The 23,009-nt window shown below is 40.7% G+C and overlaps 1 protein-coding gene across 2 annotated transcripts in view; it reads left to right on the top strand.

The window, feature by feature from the left end:
• Positions 1 to 4,415: 4,415 nt before the first annotated feature.
• Positions 4,416 to 23,009, top strand: part of LOC124544736 (mesoderm posterior protein 1) — a 98,243-nt gene continuing 79,649 nt past the window's right edge. For both annotated transcript variants that reach the window (XM_047123402.1, XM_047123394.1), the window contains exon 1: positions 4,416 to 4,622. The gene's annotated coding sequence lies outside the window, so the exon portion shown is untranslated. The remainder of the gene's footprint in view (positions 4,623 to 23,009) is intronic.

Genomic DNA, 23,009 nt, shown 5'->3' with positions numbered 1-23,009 from the left:
GTCCCAGACAGTCTTGAGAGCATAGCGGGCTGGTCGTTAGATAGTTACTTCTTCCAGAGATCATATTCACGACTTTCTGATGGCAACTCAATGAACACAGAAGACACACACACACACACACACACACACACACATATATATATATATATATATATATATATATATATATATATATATATATATGCATACACACACAAATGGCCCTCTCGAGTATCGTCAGTCACATTTTCTTCTCTTTCAACTGCTCTACTGTCCAAAATAAAATCAACAAACGAAAATTTTGCAAGGTTGCTTTTATTTTTCCACAAAACAGTATAAACAGGCGATAGTACAGTACAATGTAAAGAATACTGCACATAAACAATTCCAACATGAATAACGATGGACAAAAATAATATTCTTCGTTTTTTCGAACTTAGCGGATTTGCACATCCATCCCGGCAACTGGTTAATATGCCTAGTATTGATGGTGACGATCTCTGGCAGCAGTACAGGCCTGACAATGACGAAGCATGCTGTGAATGATGTCATCAATCTCGTGTTGAGGCAGTAACACCCATTCTTCCTGTAGAGCTGCTGGCAACTCTTGGAGAATGGTTGGTGGGTTCTGACGTGATTCAACCCGTATCCCCAGTGCATCCCAGACATGCTCCACGTGGCTCAAGTCGAGAGAACGAGCAGGTCACGCCATGCGTACAATATCTTCCGTTCCCAAGAAAAATCAACCGCCTGTTCTCTATGAGGTCGAGCATTGTTGTCCATCAACACTCGAAGTCTGGGTCCATAGCACTTCGCAACAATCGCACATGAGGTTCCAAGATCTCGTCACGATACCTGACAGAAGTTAAACCTTGTCGATTCACACATACAATTCCATGAAGAGGTGTTCGAGTGGTCAACATAAAATGGCTCTCAGCACTATGGGACTTAACTTCTAAGGTCATCAGTCCCCTAGAACTTAGAACTACTTAAACCTAACTAACCTAAGGACATCACACACATCCATGCCCGAGGCAGGATTCGAACCTGCGACCGTAGAGTGGTCAACATAATCCCTTACCACCCCATTAGGAACTTTCCTCGTTATCAGTCTCTCTCTACAACATTTGGGTCTCCAAATCATGTTCCACGTTCCCTCTAGATGCGAATTCGTCAAGAATCACTCTCCAGACAGAATCGGGACTCCTCTGTGAAAAGAACGTTCGTCCACTGTTCAGCCGTCCAGGTGGCATGTTTACGACTCCACTCTAGACTTTCCCTTCTGTAGAGACGGGTCAGGGGTATACATACAGCAGGTCTCCGACAGTAAAGGTCATTCTACCGAAGCCTTCTGTGCACCGTTTGCCTCTATGTAACACATCCAGTGGATGCTGCGAGGCCAGATACCAGTTACCATGCAGTACTAAGGCGGTGATGTCATGGCCTTACTGCGAAATAGCGGTCCTCTCTTTCTGATTTCACACGTGGTCGGCCCTGCTCTTCTGCTCTTCTGGATACAGTTTCCGTGTCTATAAACTATCGGCACATCCGAGAAATAACATAACGATTCACGTTAATCCATCGGACCACATCGACTGTCCTGCTTCCATCCTTCCTATTGCGCTCCAATGCAGAGAGTCTGATAGGCATCTTCTCTGTGCCATAATACACCGTCCATGACTGTGTACTCAGCGGTTGTGGATGTGGGACTATCCGGCAAACACTACCCTGTTTGACAGGTGCCATGACGTCATTGCTGGCCTGATTGTCCGATGACTGGAATGGTATCTTACGTGCAGAACTAGATCGTACGGATATCTTTTCACAATCCGTGTGATTATATCGTGAATTAGACACAGGACGGGAAAATAGCAGTTTGTTACTTTAATTTTGAACACCAGTATAATTGCACTTTGGAGTCTTCACGTGCCCATTTGATAGAGCGCTCCCATGTTAACATAATTTGATATTCGTTGTATCGATATATGTTAACAAGGACACTGAAACAGAAATAATAAACAATAGGCCGGCCGGAGTGGCCGAGCGGTTCTAGGCGCTACACTCTGGAACCGCGCGACTGTTACGGTCGCAGGTTCGAATCCTGCCTCGGGCATGGATGTGTGTGATGTCCTTAGTTTAGTTAGGTTTAAGTAGTTCTAAGTTCTAGGGGACTTATGACCTCAGGTGTTAAGTCCCATAGTGCTCAGAGCCATTTTGTTAGGTCTGGTTATCAGGAATTTTGTCCCAACATCTCCCTGCTTCCCTCCCGTAAAATTCTGACCAAAATACATAGACGGAAAAAAATCGCAGCACCAAGAAAGAGCTATGCGACATAAAATAAAATTGTTAGGGTGTTTCTACATCCGAAAGATGATGTCTATTCAAATTTCGCACTAGTCTCTTAAGAGTGGCTTTAGTAGCTCCACTATGAAGATGCAAATCAGATTTGCTGCAAAAGAACGTTGTAACTGTCGTGAACGTTAGTTAGATTGAGATTGGTCGTGGTAAGTTTATGTAGTCAAGAATGCCTTTAGGGCGACCAAGACGTCATTATCAGTACTTCACTGAGTTTGAACGAGGTCGTGTAACAGGTGGATGTACCTTGTGTGATATTGTAGAAAGACTTGGCCAGTACCCAGAGGGAAGACCATTTTGTTCAGCTACCGCCCTAAGGCATCGTACTGCATCTGCAGCGGGAATTTGAGCTGCAGTTGGCACCACAGCGGCACAATTAACCTTCTCAAATCGGTTACATCAAAGACAGCTCCAAACCAGACGCCCTGTATTGTGCATTCCACAGACCTCACATCACCGCCATTTGCGACATCGTCGGCGGTGTCAAGCGAGAGCCCATTGGAGGGCAGGTTGGAGGCCTGTTGTGTTTTCTGATGGAAGCTGTTTCTGCCCCGGTACCAGTGATGGTGGTGTGTTCTGCAGATGGAGGCTAGTTGAGCGCGTGCAACTAACGTATCAGTGTGCTAGACATACTGGAACTAAACCCGGAGTTAGGGTCTGTGGTGCGGTTTCGTATGACAGCAGGAGCATCTCATGGTTATCCCATGCTCCCTGACTGCAAATCTGTACGTCAGTCTAGTGATTCGAGCTATTGTGTTGCCATTCATGAACAGCAGTCCAGGGGTTGTTTTCCAACAGGGTAAGACTTGCCCACATACTGCAGTTGTAACCCGACAAGCTCTAAAGAGTGTCGACACATTGCTTCGGCTTGCTCGATCACCAGACCTGTCACCAATCGAGAACATATGGGACGCCATCGGACGATAGCTCCTGCGTCATCCACAATCAGTATTAACCGTCCCTGTATTGTCAGATCGATTCAACAGGCGTGGAACTCCATCCGACAAAGTGACATCCGGCACATGTGCAACTCAATGTACGCACGTTTACATGCTTGTATTCAACATTCTGGCGGTTACCAGTATCTCACGTTTGTAGTGGCCTATCTCATGCTTACATTAACCTCCGACCTTACAATGTTTATCACTTAAATATGTCACATAGGCAAATGTATTCCTTAAATTTCTTTTTGAATGTTGCGAATTTTTCCGGCAGTGTCATTATTTGACCATTTAAATTCGAATCGTCAGCACTTCGGTCGACCCTCAGCCGTACGTTAGCGACTTAAGTTATTTTTGCGGGCATACCAAAAATACAATGAACTAAATGGACTGGCCGGCTGATCCCGGCGGAGGTTCGAGTCCTCCCTTGAACATGGGTGTGTGTGTTTGTCCTTAGGATAATTTAGGTTAAGTAGTGTGTAAGCTTAGTGGTTCAAAATGGTTCAAATGGCTCTGAGCACTATGGGACTTAACATCTAAGGTCATCAGTCCCCTAGAACTTAGAACTACTTAAACCTAACTGACCTAAGGACATCACACACATCCATGCCCGAGGCAGGGTTCGAACCTGCGACCGTAGCGCTCTCGCGGTTCCAGACTGAAGCGCCTAGAACCACTCGGCCACGCCGGCCGGCTAAGCTTAGTGACTGATGACCTTAGCAGTTAAGTTCCATAAGATTTCACACACATTTGAACATTTGAACTAAATGAAAATGAGACCCCGTAGTGGAGAGTGAGCCAGGAGACAAATCGATCAGGCACTTCGGCTGGTTACCGGAGAGGCATAGGTTTGTTTTTCTCACACTGGTAGCAGTTAGTTCTGTAAAATATCTAGGAGTATGCGATTTGAAGTGAAATGATCATATAAGATTAATTGTTGGTAAGGCGGGTGCCAGGTTGAGATTCATTTGAACGTAATCGGTAACGTGCGCAAGTATTCAGAACCGAATTGGCCACATTTTTGTTTCTACCAGCGGCAGCGTTTTTGGAACGTGGTGTCAACAGGCGGGGCAAGTGTCGTGTGTGCGGCTTATTTGCGTGGGAGGCGATTGGCTGAGTGGCGGCAGTGGAGGCGCGCGAGCCGCGGCAGGTGAGGCGCCGCGCCGGCTTCCTGCGTGGCAGCTGAGGCGAACAGACGACACACAGCACACGACACGCGGCGCACGGCAGCAGCCACGAGCTGCGACGCCCCGACCACACCACACGCAGCTGAGGGCGCCGGCGCGCTGCTACCTGCTGCCACACCCCGCCTGCCGCTGCCTGGCTGCCCGCGACCGCGCGCTGGAGGTAATCGCTAATTACTTTCATCTGTGGGACACAGCGTCTTAACCTGAGCAAATGGAAGCGAACACAGACGAATCAACATTCACTGAAGATTTCGCTAGGGTTGCTTATCATTCACTTGTATCGGTAAATGTGCGTTTTCAGTGGAGGGAATAAAAGGGAACATCGGAGGAGAAGAATCTATACGTGCAAATTCTGTGAAGGCCACGTTTTTTTTTCTTTTCTTTTCTTTTCTTTTCTTTTTTTTTTTAAATAAGGTAGCTGTTAACAGCTGTGAAATATTTGAAGAAATGCATCTCTCAGCCATCAGTTGTACAAATAACCCTTCATTCTCTACGACAGTGGTTCCCAACAGGTGGTACGCGGACCCCCATGGGGTCCAAGAAGCTTTTAGAATAAAAAATATATTAAATATATTTCGTATGATAACAGATTTTTTGTTATGGCCGTTCAATATTTTTTCAATAATGAATATGTCAATGTTTTTTCTACGTACCAAAAATAGAAAACGTATAAAAAGACTCTAAATTTGGCTTTTTTAGTGATATGACAAGGTACCAATCATGCTCGATGAGGGGGTCCTTGAGAAAATTTGGTTGGGAACCCCTGCTCTACGGGTTTCGGTTCAATAACCATCTTTACAGGAGGAAAAGCTCTGCAATAATGAGTCACGAATACATTGTCTTCAAATCAACTCCAATCATGTGGTCCATTTTTCTGAACAGCGTCCTTACATTTCTGTAATTTTTCTTTTTTTTATCAAATTTTAGTTTTGTGTGCATGTTTTGAAGATAACCTGAAATAGGCGTCCACGAGGGAGAACAACCTGAGGCACTTCTCCCTCCCAAGAATCTGGGTACGGGCTTTCCTACGTTACAGAATTCTTAGGAATGTGCAGCAATGATTCCTGCTACTCTTTTAAACTGCAGATTTAAGAGTGTTATGTGTGGCAGAAAATAGCCACTGTCCACGGTAAATTGTGACGACTCTGCGATGTGGGCCGGCCGTTGTGGCCGAGCGGTTCTAGGCGCTTCAGTCTGAAACCGCGCGATCGCTCCGGTCGCAGGTTCGAATCCTGCCTCGGGCGTGGATGTGTGTGATGTCCTTAGGTTAGTCAGCTTTAAGTAGTTCTAAGTTATAGGGGACTTATGACCTCAGATGTTAAGTCCCATAGTGCTCAGATCCATTTTAACCATTTGAACCTTGATGTGGCATCGGATTCAACAGATGCAGTTGTTGTGGTTAAATCTTTCATTCGTTATTACATCTTTGGATGACCCGCTCCAGTCCAAATGTATCACTTCTCTTCCCCACCGCTTAAACGGTACATACGAAAACGGCCATAAAAGAAAACTAGAAGAAATGTTTTTTCTGAAAACCGAAAAACGGTTCCGCACGTTTCTTCTCTTCAGTTGAAATTTTCATCACATATACTCCGCATATGTTTTGCTTTTGTTGGTTTACGTTTGACACCAATTCCTACTCACGTTGCAAATAATAGATTTTAAGCTATATTTCTTGATGTTCATGGTTGATTTGTAAAATTTCCTTAAGAATCAAATATACAGAAAATATTCCCAAACCACTAGAATTAACTTGGGAGTACAAGTGCTGTATATTATTATCGGGTAGTTTCAATTTTTCCAACAAATAATGTATGAGATGTAAATGCTATTGCTTCCACTAATGCAATAAATCCATGAGAAATGTGGCTCCATGTTAGTAAGGTCGTAGAAAAATTTCACTTTGTTTAAAACCAGAAAACGATTTTAAAATTTACGTGAAAAATAGTCAACCTGCACATTTTATGCAGTTTTGTGTTGTAAAATTACGCGGAACTGTTAAATTTATTGTTCCAAGACTCCAACTTCTGTTTTCCTTCCTTTGGTTTACCGCTTTATGGCTCTTGTCGTTCACTTCTCCTTTTAAATACCCGTATGATTAAAAATTACAAGAAGACAGTTCTGGTAAACGAGGCGGCCACAAATCTTTGCTTACTGTCAGTTTTTCCGTGAAGGGCTTCACAAATACTGGACAGCGATTGACGACACGTGTGACACGTAGCTCCAACTGCCGAGAAAAAACAGTAATGTCTGTACGGTTCCTTTACAGAGGACAGTATTTATCGAAAATTTGGAGATAACAGTCTGCATCGACTACGATATCAAACACCATCGTGCCATTAATCTCCTACCACAAACCGCGCGTCCAGTTCCATTTTTCTTTTTTCTTTTTTTTTTCAAAGAGGAATTCATTACATAATCTGAAGGTTGTCGGTGGACCAGTAGCAGTCAGTCTGCCTACCCCCATGACCAAGAAGGTGAGAAGCCAAGCTTCAGCACTCGTAAAATATGGCGTCGAGACAAGTTCGCTATCCACAATATTTTTAAGTAACCACTAGTAGTATTGAAACCGTTTTCACCTACCTCTGGAAGTATGGCTTCAGGTTTAAGGACTTAATTACAGAATGACAGGATGTAAGTACTTCGCCTGTCCGCTGTAGCGGAGTTATTTCAAGGGTCTTCTTACATGAACCAGTCTTAGTTTAACCGTCAACTATACGCACCCCTTCATTCACGGAATACAAAGTAAGAACTCAGAGGAGGACGAAAATACATTCATATCATTTTCAAAGCAACATCTGAATCTACTAAAAATTAAGCAAGCCCATCACGTATCAATCAAGCGGGAAATCGCAACTTGCTTGGGGAGTGGGCCCGCTTTCGTCTTGCATACACTGTATTTCTTCATTTTTTATTAACCTTTTAACAATTCTTGTCATGTTCAGTTATCATCCCGACCTCCGGTAAATGTTGGCCGCTTTTTGTGGCAAGACTGCTAATCCCTGCAGACCACCAGTATACGTAACCCACACCGTATGTCACTCTGCAAGCGGACAGATTGGGAGAGAACTGTTTGTCCACGTACACACCATAGCTTGTCGTGCATTATTCTTAGCTATCTCTAAGCGAGATGTGTACACGAAGGAGGCAGGGCAAATGGTTTCTTGATAACGACGTCTCCTACATATAAGAACTATTAACTAACTAAATCACAAATTTCTTGTATTTCTATTGGTGATGATCGGTCTCTGTTATCATAACCATCATCTGTCCACAGTTAATTTACCACACGAGGAACCGGTGACCGGAGCCACGCCATGTCACCAAAAGATAGCTGTCACTAACTGCTGTTGATGTTTATGATAATCGAAACCACTCATCATATCAAAATCAGATTAAGTTCCAATATATTACCAAAATTTCTTAACGTCTCCTTTCTACCAACGATTCCAATTTACGTCTGTTAAGCATTTCCGTCATAATTTAGTATGGACTGCACTGACGTGTTACAAGCCTAACTGTGCCTCACTGAATTTTTTCGGCGTTGGTTATCAGAACCATTTTATCCCGGAGTGTGACTATTCCCTCTCTATTGCAGTTGTGGTATGAGGTCGTCATCACAGGGTGGTAATGATTTTCTTTTATCAGATGTTCTGCAAAAATGGAGTGGGTACTTCACTCTTCAGCGACCTTATACGTTCTTAGCACCTGACATTAAAATTTCTTGCCGTCAGCTCAATAAATTTGAATTGTTGCTACTACATTTTAATTCATATATTCACAAACTATTCTATTTTTCTTCCTGTTCTATCAAACTTATTAATTTCTTTCGTATTGTGCTATTTGTCCTCAAGGATACGTTTGTTTCGTGTTTTTGACGATGTTACTAATTTTTTATGTGCATTGCTTGTGATATGTATGGCGTGCCATTTTCTGTTTGTGCTGGCAGACGAGCTTCCTGCTGTGAGTGTGCATTATCTGTTGCTTATATGTATTGGTGTACCTGAATAATTTTTATTTTTAGTGTCTGCTGTTTGTATCCTCATTGTAGTGCTGTTGTGTAGGCGGTATATGGTCTTGCTGTTGTAACCATTTTTTTGTCCTGTTTCCATGATCATGTTAAGCTTTTCTTATTTGCTTAGTGCTCTGCATAGTCTATATACCACGTACACCACATATCTGATGGCTCCATTTGTTAAGATTGTTAGTGGATTTATGTCTGTGCAGTAACTCCCCACCCCAACCGGATAATGTGGAATTATAGATATGTTTCTCTTACATATCGGCACACAATATCGTAATACTATGGGTAGAAAACAAGCATTACCAACACCTCTGCTTCAGTATGTAAAGAAGAGGGTTGTATGTTGCTACAATATGGCAACGACAGACTGTTAACGAACGAATCTCCGTACAAAATAGAATTGCCGATAACTGATGTGTTTTTACGTTGTGATTGGTTAACAGAAAATAAAGTTGTTTTTAGGGCAATAAAGCTTATTTATCTGAACAACGTTTTCCAGTACATAGTGACATTAAATGTTTTCAGTTTACTTTTAGCAACACATATCAGTTTAACATCAGTGGTGAGTTACGTACAAAGTTTACGAGCTCAGCCTCAGCATAGTAGAGTACCCGTCAATGAACGTTAATGAATACAAAAAATAGTGCGCGTTATACAAGTGGTGGACACACTATCGGAGGATGCGCTGACCAAGAAATGTAGTTTGTTTCGTACACGATTCTCTGCATTACCGGTTGTTAAGTTGTCGATACGATAATGTTGGGAAAATCAGTGTTATTGAAGATAGTATAGTAAAATCCTGATTTTAAGAGATAAGAATGCATCGCAAAACAAACGTGGAAACATTTTGTACCGCTTCTCCAAAACACCGCGACTAGAAAAACTCTATCCTTTCAGGCCGGGAAAACGGATGATCCACCACTGTCGGCGCCGCTACTGTTTTCAAACAATAGAAGCATTACTGCTAATTAAAATCACCTTTGTCGGGTCCTGAACTAAAATCAACTTCTTTATTGACACATGATAAGAGACAGTTTGCTATCAAGTAACGAAAAAGTTGATGAAGCTACAAAATTTCAACTTTCTATAATTTTTTATTTATTTATTTTTTTTTTTTTTTTTTTTTTACGCGGTGCAGCTCCAAAATTTCTCCTAATTGTGGAAAGTGAACTAAATCGTTAATCGAACCTACGTTCGATGAAGAAATGTTTTTGCTTATTATACTACACCAAAGCGGACTGTGTCTTCTCTAAGTGGTGTGCATTTTTCGCTAAGACAAGTTCGAGTAAAGGTTCTCATCTAAATGTTGGAGCCCTGGTAACCTCCTAGTTTTCGAAGTGGAAGCATGCCTTTCAATATTTAAACTTCCATGCGAGCAACACTTATCATAAGGCTGCAGTAATCGATGGTGACCGTTTTGCTCACACGATGATGAGCAAAACAAAAGGCGTAAAACATTGTCTGGACCAAGGCTGGGTGGCGCAGGAGGAAAAAAATAGAAAACTTATCGTCCCTAGCATCGAGGCGGTGATTCGCCATGGACGTCAGGAAATTAAATCAAGGGGACACGAGGACATCGGGCCTGTTGAAGTCAATATACAAGAGAACAAGAACATAAGTAACTTACGATCCATTCTAAAACATAGCGCGAGAGGTGACGGAAACCTGCGAGCAAGTTTGGCAGAAACTGGTAAGCGTGACAAGTACATTAGTGCACCAATCCAAAATCAGATCATCAGTTGCAGCAATAAACAACTCCTGCGAAATATTGTTCAGTGCATTAATGATGCCAAAGGTTTCACGGGTCTTCTGCATTAACCTGATGATATTGCTGGAATAGAGCTACTCTTCCTTTGTGCCAGTTAGATTTCCCCGGATCCCAAGATTCGTGGAATTTTTTCCGGTGTACGATGTGACTGGCAAAGAATTAGATGTAAGGTAAAACTGGATGTTTCGTTTTTACGGGGAAACGGCTATAACGATGCTACATCCATGTTGGGAAAAACCCGTAGAGCTCAGGCATTCATATACAGCAGGAGTACCCTTTAGCTGTATATTCTCACTGTGCAGCTCATAATTTCAATTTGGTAGTCGCCGACACATGCAACATTACACTTACGAGGAATTCATGAGGAATAATGGAAATGACGCGTAATTTTTTTGAGTCACCTAAGAGAAGGCAAATATTAAATTGTGCCCTTGAATCATTAACCGATGTTCGAGTAAGGACTTTGAAACATACCACATTTAGTAAATGGATTGAGCGTCTTCGCAGTGCACAAGACTTGTGTTGTTTCGGCTATAGTAAAGATTCAAGAATTTGACAACAAGACCACATCTCACGATGCTATGATTCTATTAGTCATCACCAAGGGAGATTTTGTCGTCTGCTCGGTTATACGTTCTGTACAGTTTGCGCTGGGTGAGTCCATCTGCCGTCAGCTTCAACGCCAAGATATGGATTTTGCAGAGTCAATCAACATAGCCTGGAATCTCAAAAGGGAATTGCTGGCAATGGCAGAAAACGTTGCTTTCAGCTGGGTTTTCTTAGAAGCCAAGGAACTGGCTTTGGTCAGTGGAGCTGAAATGATGCAACCACGCATTTCCACAAAGCAAGCACATCGTGCAAATCAAGCTAAAGCGCCTGTGTTCATACCCTTTCTGGATGCCTTCATTAGTTCATTACAGGATCGATTCTTGACACACTGCGAACTTTTTAACAGTTTTCTCTTCTACCACAAAAAATTGAAGACATAAGTATCATTGATGGAGTCACGAAAGTCAGTTCATTTTGTCTGTCTACGACTGTCAGATCTATCCTAATATGTTTCGGTCTCTACAGCTCCCGGCAGCACTACCAGTGACAGCGACCACGAATTAGCCCAGTTTCTCCACCCTGAAGAGAATCAAGACGTGCCTAAGGAACAGAACCAGAGAGGCACATCTGATTGAGTTCTCCATTATGAAACTCAGCCAGAAGAAAGGCTGACGACCAAACTGTGATAAGTGCTATGGCAAAACAAAGAGACCTCCGTCTTCCTTTTCTGTTTTAAAGTCCTAGTAAATGGTTCAATCATCTGTTCTACTGTGTATTTAAGTACCAGAAATAGGCAGACTATATACTCTTCAAAGTAAATTAACAAGAGATTATAAAAGCAGGCATAAAATTCTCTTAGCAGCTGGATCATGTTTTATTAACATTATTGAAACCTCGTAACCCTATAAAACTGATCTCATGATGTAATTCCTGACCTCAATAAACCGTTTTCGTAATGTTATTAGTGTTTCAACTAAACAAATTTAAAGCAATGACACACCTTATTTTTATAGTTTTGCACATTAAAGTAGTATGAATTAATAAAATTAATTTTCAGTTTCAGCTATTGTAAAATGAAAGGTATAGCCCCCCACCAAAACAAAATTGTAAAGACGTCACTGGTCTTGTGTATTTTCATGCCTGTAGCTACTTCTATTTTGAAAATACTGAAGCTGTGTTTTTGGATTTTGTGATTTTGACGTTGTAAAAGATGAGATTTTTCTTATTCACACGACAAACGTAATTAATGTGTTAGAAATGTTGGAAATTATAAACAAAACACACAAAATGAACTCCCATAAACTGAAACAAATTCAGTTTATTTGCCAGAACTGGACAGTAACAGAACTAATCGCGCGAAATGAGCACCCAAAATTATTTCAGTGGGGCCCATAGTTTAATGTCAGACAACAAATCCAGAGATGTGCGAGCGATCTTCATATTTCATATTCCATACAAATTATTTCAGTGGGGCCCATAGTGTAATGTCAGACAAGAAATCCAAAGATATGCGAGCGATCTTCGTATCTCATATTTCATATGAAGATCGCTTGCTCATCTTTGGATTTGTAGGCTGACATTAAACTCAATGAAATAATTTTGGGTGTAGATTCTGCGGAGTCTTGGAAACATTATACTTTTCATTGTTTTCGTCTATAGGGGACAAAGAGTATGAGAACTTTTAAGTACTCAACAATAAACTGTTTTAAGGAACGTTCTTGAAGCTATATAGTCACATACATGTTAGTCATATCAGGAGATTGAAAGTTTTGTAAACCAGCTGGAAGCTGAACACTGGGTATGGCCATACCCAATGTAAAAGAATTTGTTTTTGAGTGCTAAAAATTTGCTTTTACAATTTTAATTTTGGATTCATTATCATGACCAAGGATTCAGTTCCGTACACAGTTGTATGTGGTGCAAGTGCCATAACCATCAACACAATGACCATTGCAGGACGGGAACGTGAATCCTCACAATAGTGCTGTGCGAGTGCATAAAGTTCTGCCGGGTCTGCTTGAAATTCTCTCTCTTTTCCCACATTTCAAGCTACTTGTTAACCCACCACAAGCAGGTTTGTGGGAGCCTAGCCTTCAATACTGAGTACGACTGATACGACGTAGAAAGTCCAGAGTGGAAAAATATGTGTGTAAAGATAAAAATAGTGGGAACATTTTTTTACAACAAATGCATAGTTTTAACAATTTACACAATTACTCCTAATTTATGGGCATATATGAAATAGGATCCAAAATTTCTATCCACGCGCTGTATGAGATCGTAGTAATAGAGAATTGTGAAGACGGTTCAATGAACCCTCTGCCAGGAAATTAAATGTGATTTGCAGAGTATCCATGTAGATGGAGATGTAGATGTAGATGAAGTAACGATTTCTATTCATATGTGGGAGGATGTTGCTTCTAATCACTATCCGGTCACCCAGAATTAGTTTTTGCATGATTTCCCAAAATCGATAAATGCTGGGATGGGTCCTTTGAAAGGGCACTGACGATTTCCTACCCAACTTTTCAAATTCGAACTGTTCCTTGTCACAGACGGGTCGTTAACCCATGATTCTGCTAGTTGATTAGTTCCAAGTTCCGTAGATCATATGCACAATGACCACTTCTATTGGAAGATTATCAACGAGTCTTATAACTATATATTTCACTGTTTCCTGTATCAAAGTCAGTTTTAGTTAGAAGGGAAGATCATTTTTCCTCTAGCATAATACTTATGAATATTTGTGTCAATATCAGATACCAATATATTGATGACAATAAATGTTGTCTCTGAATAAATCTACTGTGAAACTGTGGCTAATATTTCCTATTGTTTAAACACGTGTCTCTAAGAGGCACGAGTGTGACGCTGAAAAATAATTCTAAATCATTTCTTTTATGCTATGAACATGTTTTGCTTATGTGTGGAGTTCCCCAGAAAATTATGCCATAGGACGTAAATCAAAATAGGCTAAATATTTTAGCTTTCCGATTTCTTTGCCCCCAAAGTTCGTAACTACTCTTGTGGCAAAAGCAGCTGAAGCTAAAAGTTTTTGCCGATCACCTATATGGCTTTTCCCCTTTGTGTTGTCATCAGTATGCATACCCAAGAATTGGCTGGTACACTAGATTAACAAGAGGAGTGGTACTTTTGATAGTACAAAACAAAGTTTTAAGTAGCACATTTGTGCAAAAATAGTCCATAACTTTAACAAAACCATCATTTATTTGTTTTTAGTATGGATATTTCTTTACTCGATTTGATAATAACACTTGTATCGCCTACCAAAACGACTGATTCTGTTTCCTGGGTAAAAGAAAAACGATAGGAACTGTAGCAATCCCATGAAATAGCCCTGGGATGATGTGGTGTCCACGTTTGTACTATTCGAACATCATGTTTTTGCATCCTCTTCCGTAAACAGGAAGTAAATGAGGCACATACATAATAGAATGTTGTGACTGACGCAATCAAATCGCTTCGAGAAGTGGCAGGAAACCCCAACTGGTGCTATTTTATCATATGAAAATTTTATTTGCATTCTGTGAGTGAACAAATAGTTGCCTCAGTACACAAGCTCTCATGAAATCGAAACAGTGATTTACTATGTGTTCCGTTAGCATACAAGAAGGTTACAGCCCTGCAGCACATTACCTTCACGAAAGGTTTCGAAAAAAGATGTGAGGAGTGAGGCAGGCCGGTAGATATTGATCTCAGTGGAGCCACTTTTCCTATAAAGAGGCATAACAAAATGGCTCTGAGCACTATGCGACTTAGCTTCTGAGATCATCAGTCGCCTAGAACTTAGAACTAATGAAACCTAACTAACCTAAGGACATCACACACATCCACGCCCGAGGCAGGATTCGAACCTGCGACCGTAGCGGTCGCTCGGCTCCAGACTGCAGCGCCTAGAACCGCACGGCCACTCCGGCCGGCGAGGCATAACAGTGGCACGTTTTAACTTGTATCGGTAATACGTACTACACACGCGACTGAGTGGCAGACTTGTTGTATCTTACTGCAGCTGTCATCACCGCCTTTTAAACTTGTAAAGTTGAGGGCCATTATGATTGTCCGTATTTCGGATGGAGATGGGTGAGAAACTTTCATTTGACTATATTTTCCCTGCATTGCTTCTTCTTTTTTCCTAGTTTCCTCTTCATTTTCTTTCAGAACATCTATATCTATCTGTAATTTTCCGGATCCCGGTCCAGCTACTACCGGGTCTAGGTGCTGACGAGTCCTCTCCATTTGGCTCCGTCCTCCCACCACTTTCCTTCCTCCACTTTTTGCCAGGTCACACCTCTCCTTTCCACAGATATTCTCACTTCCATTTTCCACCGTGTTCTTGGGCGTGCTCTAGATCTTTTTCCATCCATCTTCAGTTTTATTGTTTGGTGGAAATTGCCTCCCTTCTGTAACCTCCTATTAATTTCATTGGTTATTCTTCCATTCCTAAATATTTCACTCCCTAAATAAGTGATACTTTCTACCACTTTAAGGGGTTCTCCATTCAAGGTAATATTTCCGTTCATCCCTTTCTCTCTTCTAAATACCATTACTTCACTCTTATCTTTATTTATTTTTAATCCATACCTTTTCATTATTTCCTTCCACGCATCAAGTTGTAACTGTACATCTACCTCTTTATCACTCCATATTACCTTTCAGAACGTAATTATTAAAAATATATCCCCACTTGAAATGCATTTTATCATGCTCCCATCAACTGTAATATAAGTAGTGCCGTTTCTTCCGACGTCTATCTTTTAACAATGTTCCGTATTGATTTCATTTTATTAATTTATCTATATTAATTTCCAAAGAAACAGAGAGTACTGCGCGATAGTTGGAAAACATTATGTAGAGAAATGCTCAATGAAACACGTTTGGTTGCTAAAAGGGCAATGCTTGAAGCCTTCAACGACTACGTTACCAGACTCTTATCCAAAGACTTCTCAAAAACGCAAAGAAATTCTGGTCATGAGTAGAGGCTGCCAGAGGCACCAAAGTTAGTGCCCAGCCACTGCGGTATGACACAGGGACTCCAATAAAGAAGATCAGATCAAAGTGGAAGTGATGAACTCTGTTTTCAAACTTCCTTTGCAAAGGAATATCCAGGAGTACTGCCCCTGTATAAGTATCGTTTCACTACTCAAATGAATGATATGCATACGAGTGTCAGTGGCATTGGCAGATAGCTAGAACTGAACAAAGCCCTAGAGCCCAATAGACTGTCTACCAGATAGTGTATCCTATACAGAATTTGCGTTTGAGTTATCTACTATTTTCTCAATAAGTCTCAAACGAAAAATTATACCAAAAATTAGGAGTATTTGAGGTATAAAAACTTCTACAATAACGATAGCAGAGGAGATCACAAAACTCCTGGTCACTTCTTTGACCTCCATCTGTGGTATAATATTAGAAAATAATATCTCGGGCAGAACGACCCCATCCACCCCAGTCAACATGAATTCCAAAAACATCCGCAATTCGAAACCAAACTCGCGCTTTTTTAACATTACAATCTGGAAACTGTGGACGTACATTTCTTCACTTCCGAAAAGTATTTGACCCAGTTTCAGTCCAATGCATACTAACGAAAGTATATCACATAGCGTATCAAAAGATTGAAGCGAGGACGTCTTAGAAGATAGGACGCAGCATGTTTTCTTGGATGAAGAGTCATCAGTGGATGTAAAAATAACATCACTCGTGCCCCAGGGAACTGAGTTGCGACTTTTGCTGTTCATGTTGTACGTTAGTTACCTGATATACAATATTAATAGTAAGCTAAAACTTTTCACAGATGATTCTGTTATCTACAGTGATGAACAGTCCGAAAGAAATTGCACAGATATTCAGATATTGATAATATTTCTAAGTGTTGCAAATTTCGTGCAGCTGGCTTTAAACGTTCAGAAATGTAAAATTGGGCACTACGCAATACCTCAAATCGTGGTATCCAAAACTACAATATAAAAGAGACACAGCTGGACACATTCAACTAATACAAATACTTGAATGTAACAGTTCGCGGCAATATGAAGTTGTAAGTAAACTAGAATATGGACATCGGTGGTAGGTAGGATACTTGGAAAATACCCCAAATATGCCGCGAAATCTACTTACAGTGCGTCAAGAACCAGGTTTAAGTGAGAAATCTAGGAACATTCTTCAGCCCCCTACCTATCACTGTCTGGACAAAGTTACCCAAGTTCCAGCTCGCATACAGGTATACAAGCAATCATTCTTCGAACTTTCCAGGAGTGGGAAGAATCCGTAATAAGCTGTACAGTGGAATGTACCCTCTTCCATGCACGTTGCAGTGCTTTGTAGAGAATATATGTAGATGTAGAAGTACGTAAAGGTAGATGAAGATCTCTCAGTCTCTTACCACACTGCACCGTTCTTACAACATTTTAAAAATGTTATAGTACAATTTGTAATAAGAAAATACTTTGTGAGCCTAACTTGTCCTGGCTATTTTGTGTATTTCCATTTTCCGTCCTGAAGATAGTCTAATGACACATAGACCATGGTCCACGTTTTCAAAAAAGATTACAAACTTATTAAGAAAACTATGTTGAATTTATGGTTGGCAATAGGCTCATTGTAAACTTAACTTCAGCCAATATTTTTCTTAACCTTTCCTTGAAACCCTCATTACTTTGCTATTACTCACAGTCATTATTTTCTTTCTGTTTCTGGGCTGAACATGGAGCTAAGTTCTGTAAGGTGCGTGAATACATTACCCAAAAGTGTGCTACTGTCTTGAGCTATTCTTGTGTGGAAGTTTTTCTCTGAAACTAAATTGTAAGCGCCTAGTAGCATATTTAAATAACTTTTCCTGTCAGATTCTTTCAAAAGCTTTTCACTGAAGTCACTGAAAATTGACAATCCCTTCTTTATGTCTGGGAGATAGCACAGTAAGACATCAACATTTTTCGTTGAAATTGCCCACTTACCCAGTGGTGACCGGTAACAATAACAACAACTTTAACAAGTGTTGCATTAATTCACAAGCAGATACTTCTATATCATGATCTACACAAAAATTAATTGTTCACATATTTTTTCAGTTCGCAGTCACTTTTTCAATGACAGTGACAACTCTTACATTACCTGTTATAGACCTACACTAGGGTGACGTCGTGTCGGACCTCCTTGTGCCCGATGTGGTGCAGCAATTCGACGTGGCCTGGACTCAACATGCCGTTGGAAGTCCCCTGCATAAATACGGAGCCGTGCTGCCCGTTACTGTCAATAATTGCAAAAGTGTTGCCGATGCAAGATTTTGTGCATGAATTGATCTCTCGATTATGTCCCATACATGTTCTATGGGATTCATGTCGGGCGATCTGGGTCGCCTAATCACTCACTAGAACTGTCCAGAACATTCTTCAAACCAATCGCGAACATCTGTGGCCCCACGACATGGTGCGTTGTCATCCACAAAAATTCCATTGTTGTTTGCGAACATGAAGTCCATAAAATGTTCAAATGTGTGTGAAATCTTTTGGGACTTAACTGCTAAGGTCATCAGTCCCTAAGCTTACGCACTACTTAACCTAAATTATCCTAAGGACGAACACACACACACCAATGCCCGAGGGAGGACTCGAACCTCCACCGGTACCAGCCGCACAGTCCATGACTGCAGCGCCTTAGACCGCTCGTCTAATCACGCGCGGCATGAAGTCTATAAAAGGCTGCAAATGGTCTACGGCTAGCCGGAAACAACGTTTCCAACAAATGATCGTTTCAGCTGGACAAGAGGACCGAGTCCATTCCATGTAAACACAGCCCACAACATTATGGAGCCACCACCAGCTTTCACAGTGCCTTATTGATAACTCAGGTTCATGGCTTCGTGGGGTCTGCGCTACACCCACATCCTACCACCAGTTCTTACCAACTGAAATCGGAGCTCCCACTGTTTTACAGTCGTCTAGCGTCCAAGCCATATGGTCACGAGCCTAAGAGAGGCACTGCAGGCGATGTCGTTCTCTCAGAAGTGGTTCGTCTGATGCCATAGTCCATTAACGTCAAATTTCGCCACACTGTCTTAAAAGATACGATATTCGTACGCCCCACGTTGATTTCTGCGGTTATTTCACGCAGCTTTGCTTGTCTGTTGGCATTGACAACTCTACACAAACGCCGCTGGTCTCGGTCGTTAAGTGAAGACCGTCGGCTACCGTGGTGAGAGGTAATCCCTGAAATCTGGTATTCTCGGCACACTCTTGACTCTGTGAATCGCTGAATATTGAATTCCCTAATGATTTCGGAAATGGAATGTCCCAAGCGTCTATCTCAAACAACCATTCCGCTTTCAAAGTCCTTTAGTTGCCGTCGTGCGGCCACAAACACATCGGAAAAGTTTTCACATAAATTACTTGAGTACAAATGACAGTGCCCTTTTATACCCTGTGTACGTGATACTACCGCCATCTGCATGTACGCATATCGCTATCCCATGACTTTTGTCGCCTTATTTTATGTTAGTGTACATCTAATTTGCAACCACTTGCTTCACAGTTTGGTAGCTTTTGGTTATATGCTGCCCAAACAAACTAGGTGTAGCACTTTCCTTCGCACACCTGAGATCTTCCAAACAAACTAACAACTCGTTTACTCTCTTTTTAGTCTCCTTTATACTGAGACTAAGCATGTTAATTTCCCGTATCCCTCTACTCTTATGTGATAAAGTGAAAGTTTCAACCAATTTAATTTTCGTTAATATCTTCTGACTGAGTTTTGCAGTTGACGGAAAATGTCTTCCTTCTCTCTTCTGCCAGTGATGAGACTTAATGCGAGCACTTTTGCTTATGTTATTCGAAACGGATAAAGATAATAATTAAAAAGCGGGTATTCGATAAATGTTAGTGAACGTGGAATAATCCTTAAGGTGCATCGTAATAAGTAGGGTGTGTTTCGATAGCCTAGTGGTTATCTGGCAAAGCCTGCGGTTTGTCACCAACGACATACAGTAGTTTTTCCGTCAGTTAAGGCTCTTTCCAAGCCTGTCAATGATTTCTTAATGTAGAAAAACGATAGATCAGTTCAAAAGTCGGAGGAATGCAATAGCATATCTTTTCCAATAGGACCATGTCTACCGAAAATCTACTATGTTCAAATCAACCTGCGGATTGTAACCAGTTTTACTTTAATACTTCGTGTAACACAAAGAGTTAGGTAGAAGCTTCCACTCGTTGCTTAGAAGAAACGGAAATGAGTGGGTTTTCAGCGTTCAGAGGACAAGAAACAGATCAAATGGTCGTGTTGATTAAGCAGGACCAATTAAGTAGTATATACAAAGGAAACTACACAAGTCTTGGCGAACAAATAAATTTCCCCGCAATGAGGAAAACAACGAAGACAAACATTTCATTTAAAGGACAGAAGTATACAAATGTGACCAGACCTTCAAAGATTATAAGGTACTTTGAAACCATTGCTTTATAGAAGAACAAGATTAAGCTCACTTCCCGGACAGGAAGTTGAGTAAAATGAAGCGTTAATTTCAAGTATCAGTCAAGCAACGCCGCGATCTCCTTGAAATATTTAACTGGTCCGTACTGTGCTAATATCCACTATTTTTTATTTGAAATTTGTCTAGAAATTACAGAGTACTTCAGTCCGTAATAGATTTTTTACAAGAAATTACTTTAGTTGCCTCGGTACAAAGAAGAATTGTACCCCATAAGAAAGCACAGTCAACTGCGAATGACATATTCTTTAGGGGGATAAATTCTATGTCGTTGAATGTGAACGTGTACGCATAATACACATGAAAAAAAGTTGTCGTTCTATAAAGGATTTTGCTCACCAAGTATCAACTTGCAGAAAATCCGCAACTGTAGTGTTCACTCGTCTACTGTACTATTGTACACGCCACGCCAAGGAGTAAGACGCTTTATCGGAAGTTGCTGTAATCAAGAGCTGTCGTGGTGTTTAGTATGTAGGATGTTTTTCACGACCACCTTAAATAGCTATCCACAACAAAGTTTGATAGAACTAAATAGTATTTATCTTCAATTTATACCGGCGGAAAACTAACAGAAAACGTGAGTACAAATTTTACAAATCTCGCAGGTAAAATCTATGTGTGATTATCGCTACCAGTTCGTAGTTTCATAGTTCTGGTGACTCTTTTAACATCAGCAATGTAAAACAACCAGTGAAAACCTGAGAGACGGCATATAACGATCGTTCCAGTATATAGGACACTCCATTTACATAAAAAACTTTGGCCAGTTACCTTCTGTCTCGATGTGGAACAGTGTAAAGTACAGTGTGATGTGTACAGAAATACCATATCTTCAGAGATCTAGTATTCTTGAAAAATGACAGTTTTTTATCTCCCGCCTAGATAATCATCCGAAAATCAGGGCCCCCTGAATTAAGTCTGGTGAAAGCATTCTACCACGAAAATAAGAAAATGAGCTTCTCACATCAATATAGGAAATCGAAAAATCTAAAACCTTGCAATGGGTTACAGAATATCTGAAGTCACAGAAATTAAACAGATACACCTTGAACGATACAAGTTAATATCACATTATTGTAGGCATAATATGAGGAAAGAGGGAATGGCTATATACACAAAAAGTCTCAGGCCACACACATCGGTGAATACTGCACTGAACAGTTATTTGAGTGCTGTACTCCAATAACAGACCTCGAAGCACACACAATTGCAGTTCTGTCGCTCTATTGGCCTCAGACACGGAGGGTTTGAAACTTCACTAATCAAGTGGAAGGTACAACTAAGACTTAATAGAAATGACTGGGAAGTGATCGTATGGTGAGATTTCAAAATGGATTTCATCTCGGATTGTTCCGATCGAGGGCGCCTAGAGTTGATGTCTAGCTGAAACGACCTCCACAGTAACATTTCCAACAAGAATAGAAGGATATAGTGGGACAGCGATGGATAATTTATTTTTAAATCCAATCGTCTTTAATTAAATAGATGTGAATCCCATAATAAATGGTTCATCTGATCATGATCGTGAAATGAAGCAATAAAACATCCCCAGCAATCAAGTTTAAGTATGAAAGCAAAAGTCAAATTTCATAGAATTGTGAATGTTGACTCAGTTACACAACTCAGAGAGAATTAACAGGATAAGGAATGCAAAGACTTTTACCAAGGACACACACTAAGGGAGAAATTTCATTCTCTCCTAAAAATATTGTTGTACCATTATTAATACAGTTGTTCTTTACAGTAGGTCAGGAACATATACAGTGGAAGTCTGGAAGAGGATGGCTAACACTTGTGATCAATGTGTCTTTACTACGAACAGAGTATTTCATTTAATACAAAGAACTAGCTCAAATCAAGAATTAAAAATGGAGTACAAGCACTATTTCAAAATTCTTCTGAATGTCAACAAAAAGACAACTACCATATACTATGCACACACAAAAAATCGAAGAACAAGGCAAGGAATATTTAGAGCATTATTAGGCTTGGAACGAATGAACTCAGCAAGGTAAACGATACTGAATTCTCAGATAATACCAGTGGTATGAAATTCAAATCACTGCCGACTTAACTCGACGAATTCTTCCTAATAGTAAATAGGCAATAAATACATCATCATCATTATCAGACATCAGTTGCGCCAACTCATCTGTTAGAGAGATCACAAAAATCATTAGGTCACTAAAAGGTAATAACTACTCTGGCCACTATCGTATCTCATCCAAAGTACTAAAATCTTGTTTTGTGTTGTTAGTACCACATGAAAAACAAGTAGGCCCCAGAAATAACGACATACAGAAAGGGAGACAGGCAGATGGCCTCTAACATTAGGCCGATCTACGTGCCTCCCGCTTTTTCAAAATTTTTTGTAAAAGTAGCTTACAACAAAACAGCGAACTGAATTTCTGAGAAAAACTTCTTAATATCAGCTTAGTTTGAGTTCCAAAAGTCTATTCTTCCGAGAAGACAAGGTATGAAGTAAGTTCTAGTGGAGCTGAACAATAAAAATAACACTGTTGGTATTTTCTGTGATCATGCCAAGACCTTTTGATTGTATGGATATACAACCTTGTTAGGAAAACGAAATGGTATCGCACTTAATGCCTACCCCTTAGATGCGTAGAAAAGAAAACTGTGAGTCACACTGGCAAATAATACGACAGGAATAAGATTAAAGTACATAAATGATTTACCGCGGATA

The sequence above is a fragment of the Schistocerca americana genome, chromosome 1 (genome assembly GCF_021461395.2).
Source record: "Schistocerca americana isolate TAMUIC-IGC-003095 chromosome 1, iqSchAmer2.1, whole genome shotgun sequence".
NCBI classification, from domain to species: domain Eukaryota; kingdom Metazoa; phylum Arthropoda; class Insecta; order Orthoptera; family Acrididae; genus Schistocerca; species Schistocerca americana.
Note: the sequence above shows the minus strand (reverse complement) of the source record. Positions and strands in the feature narration are given on the sequence as shown.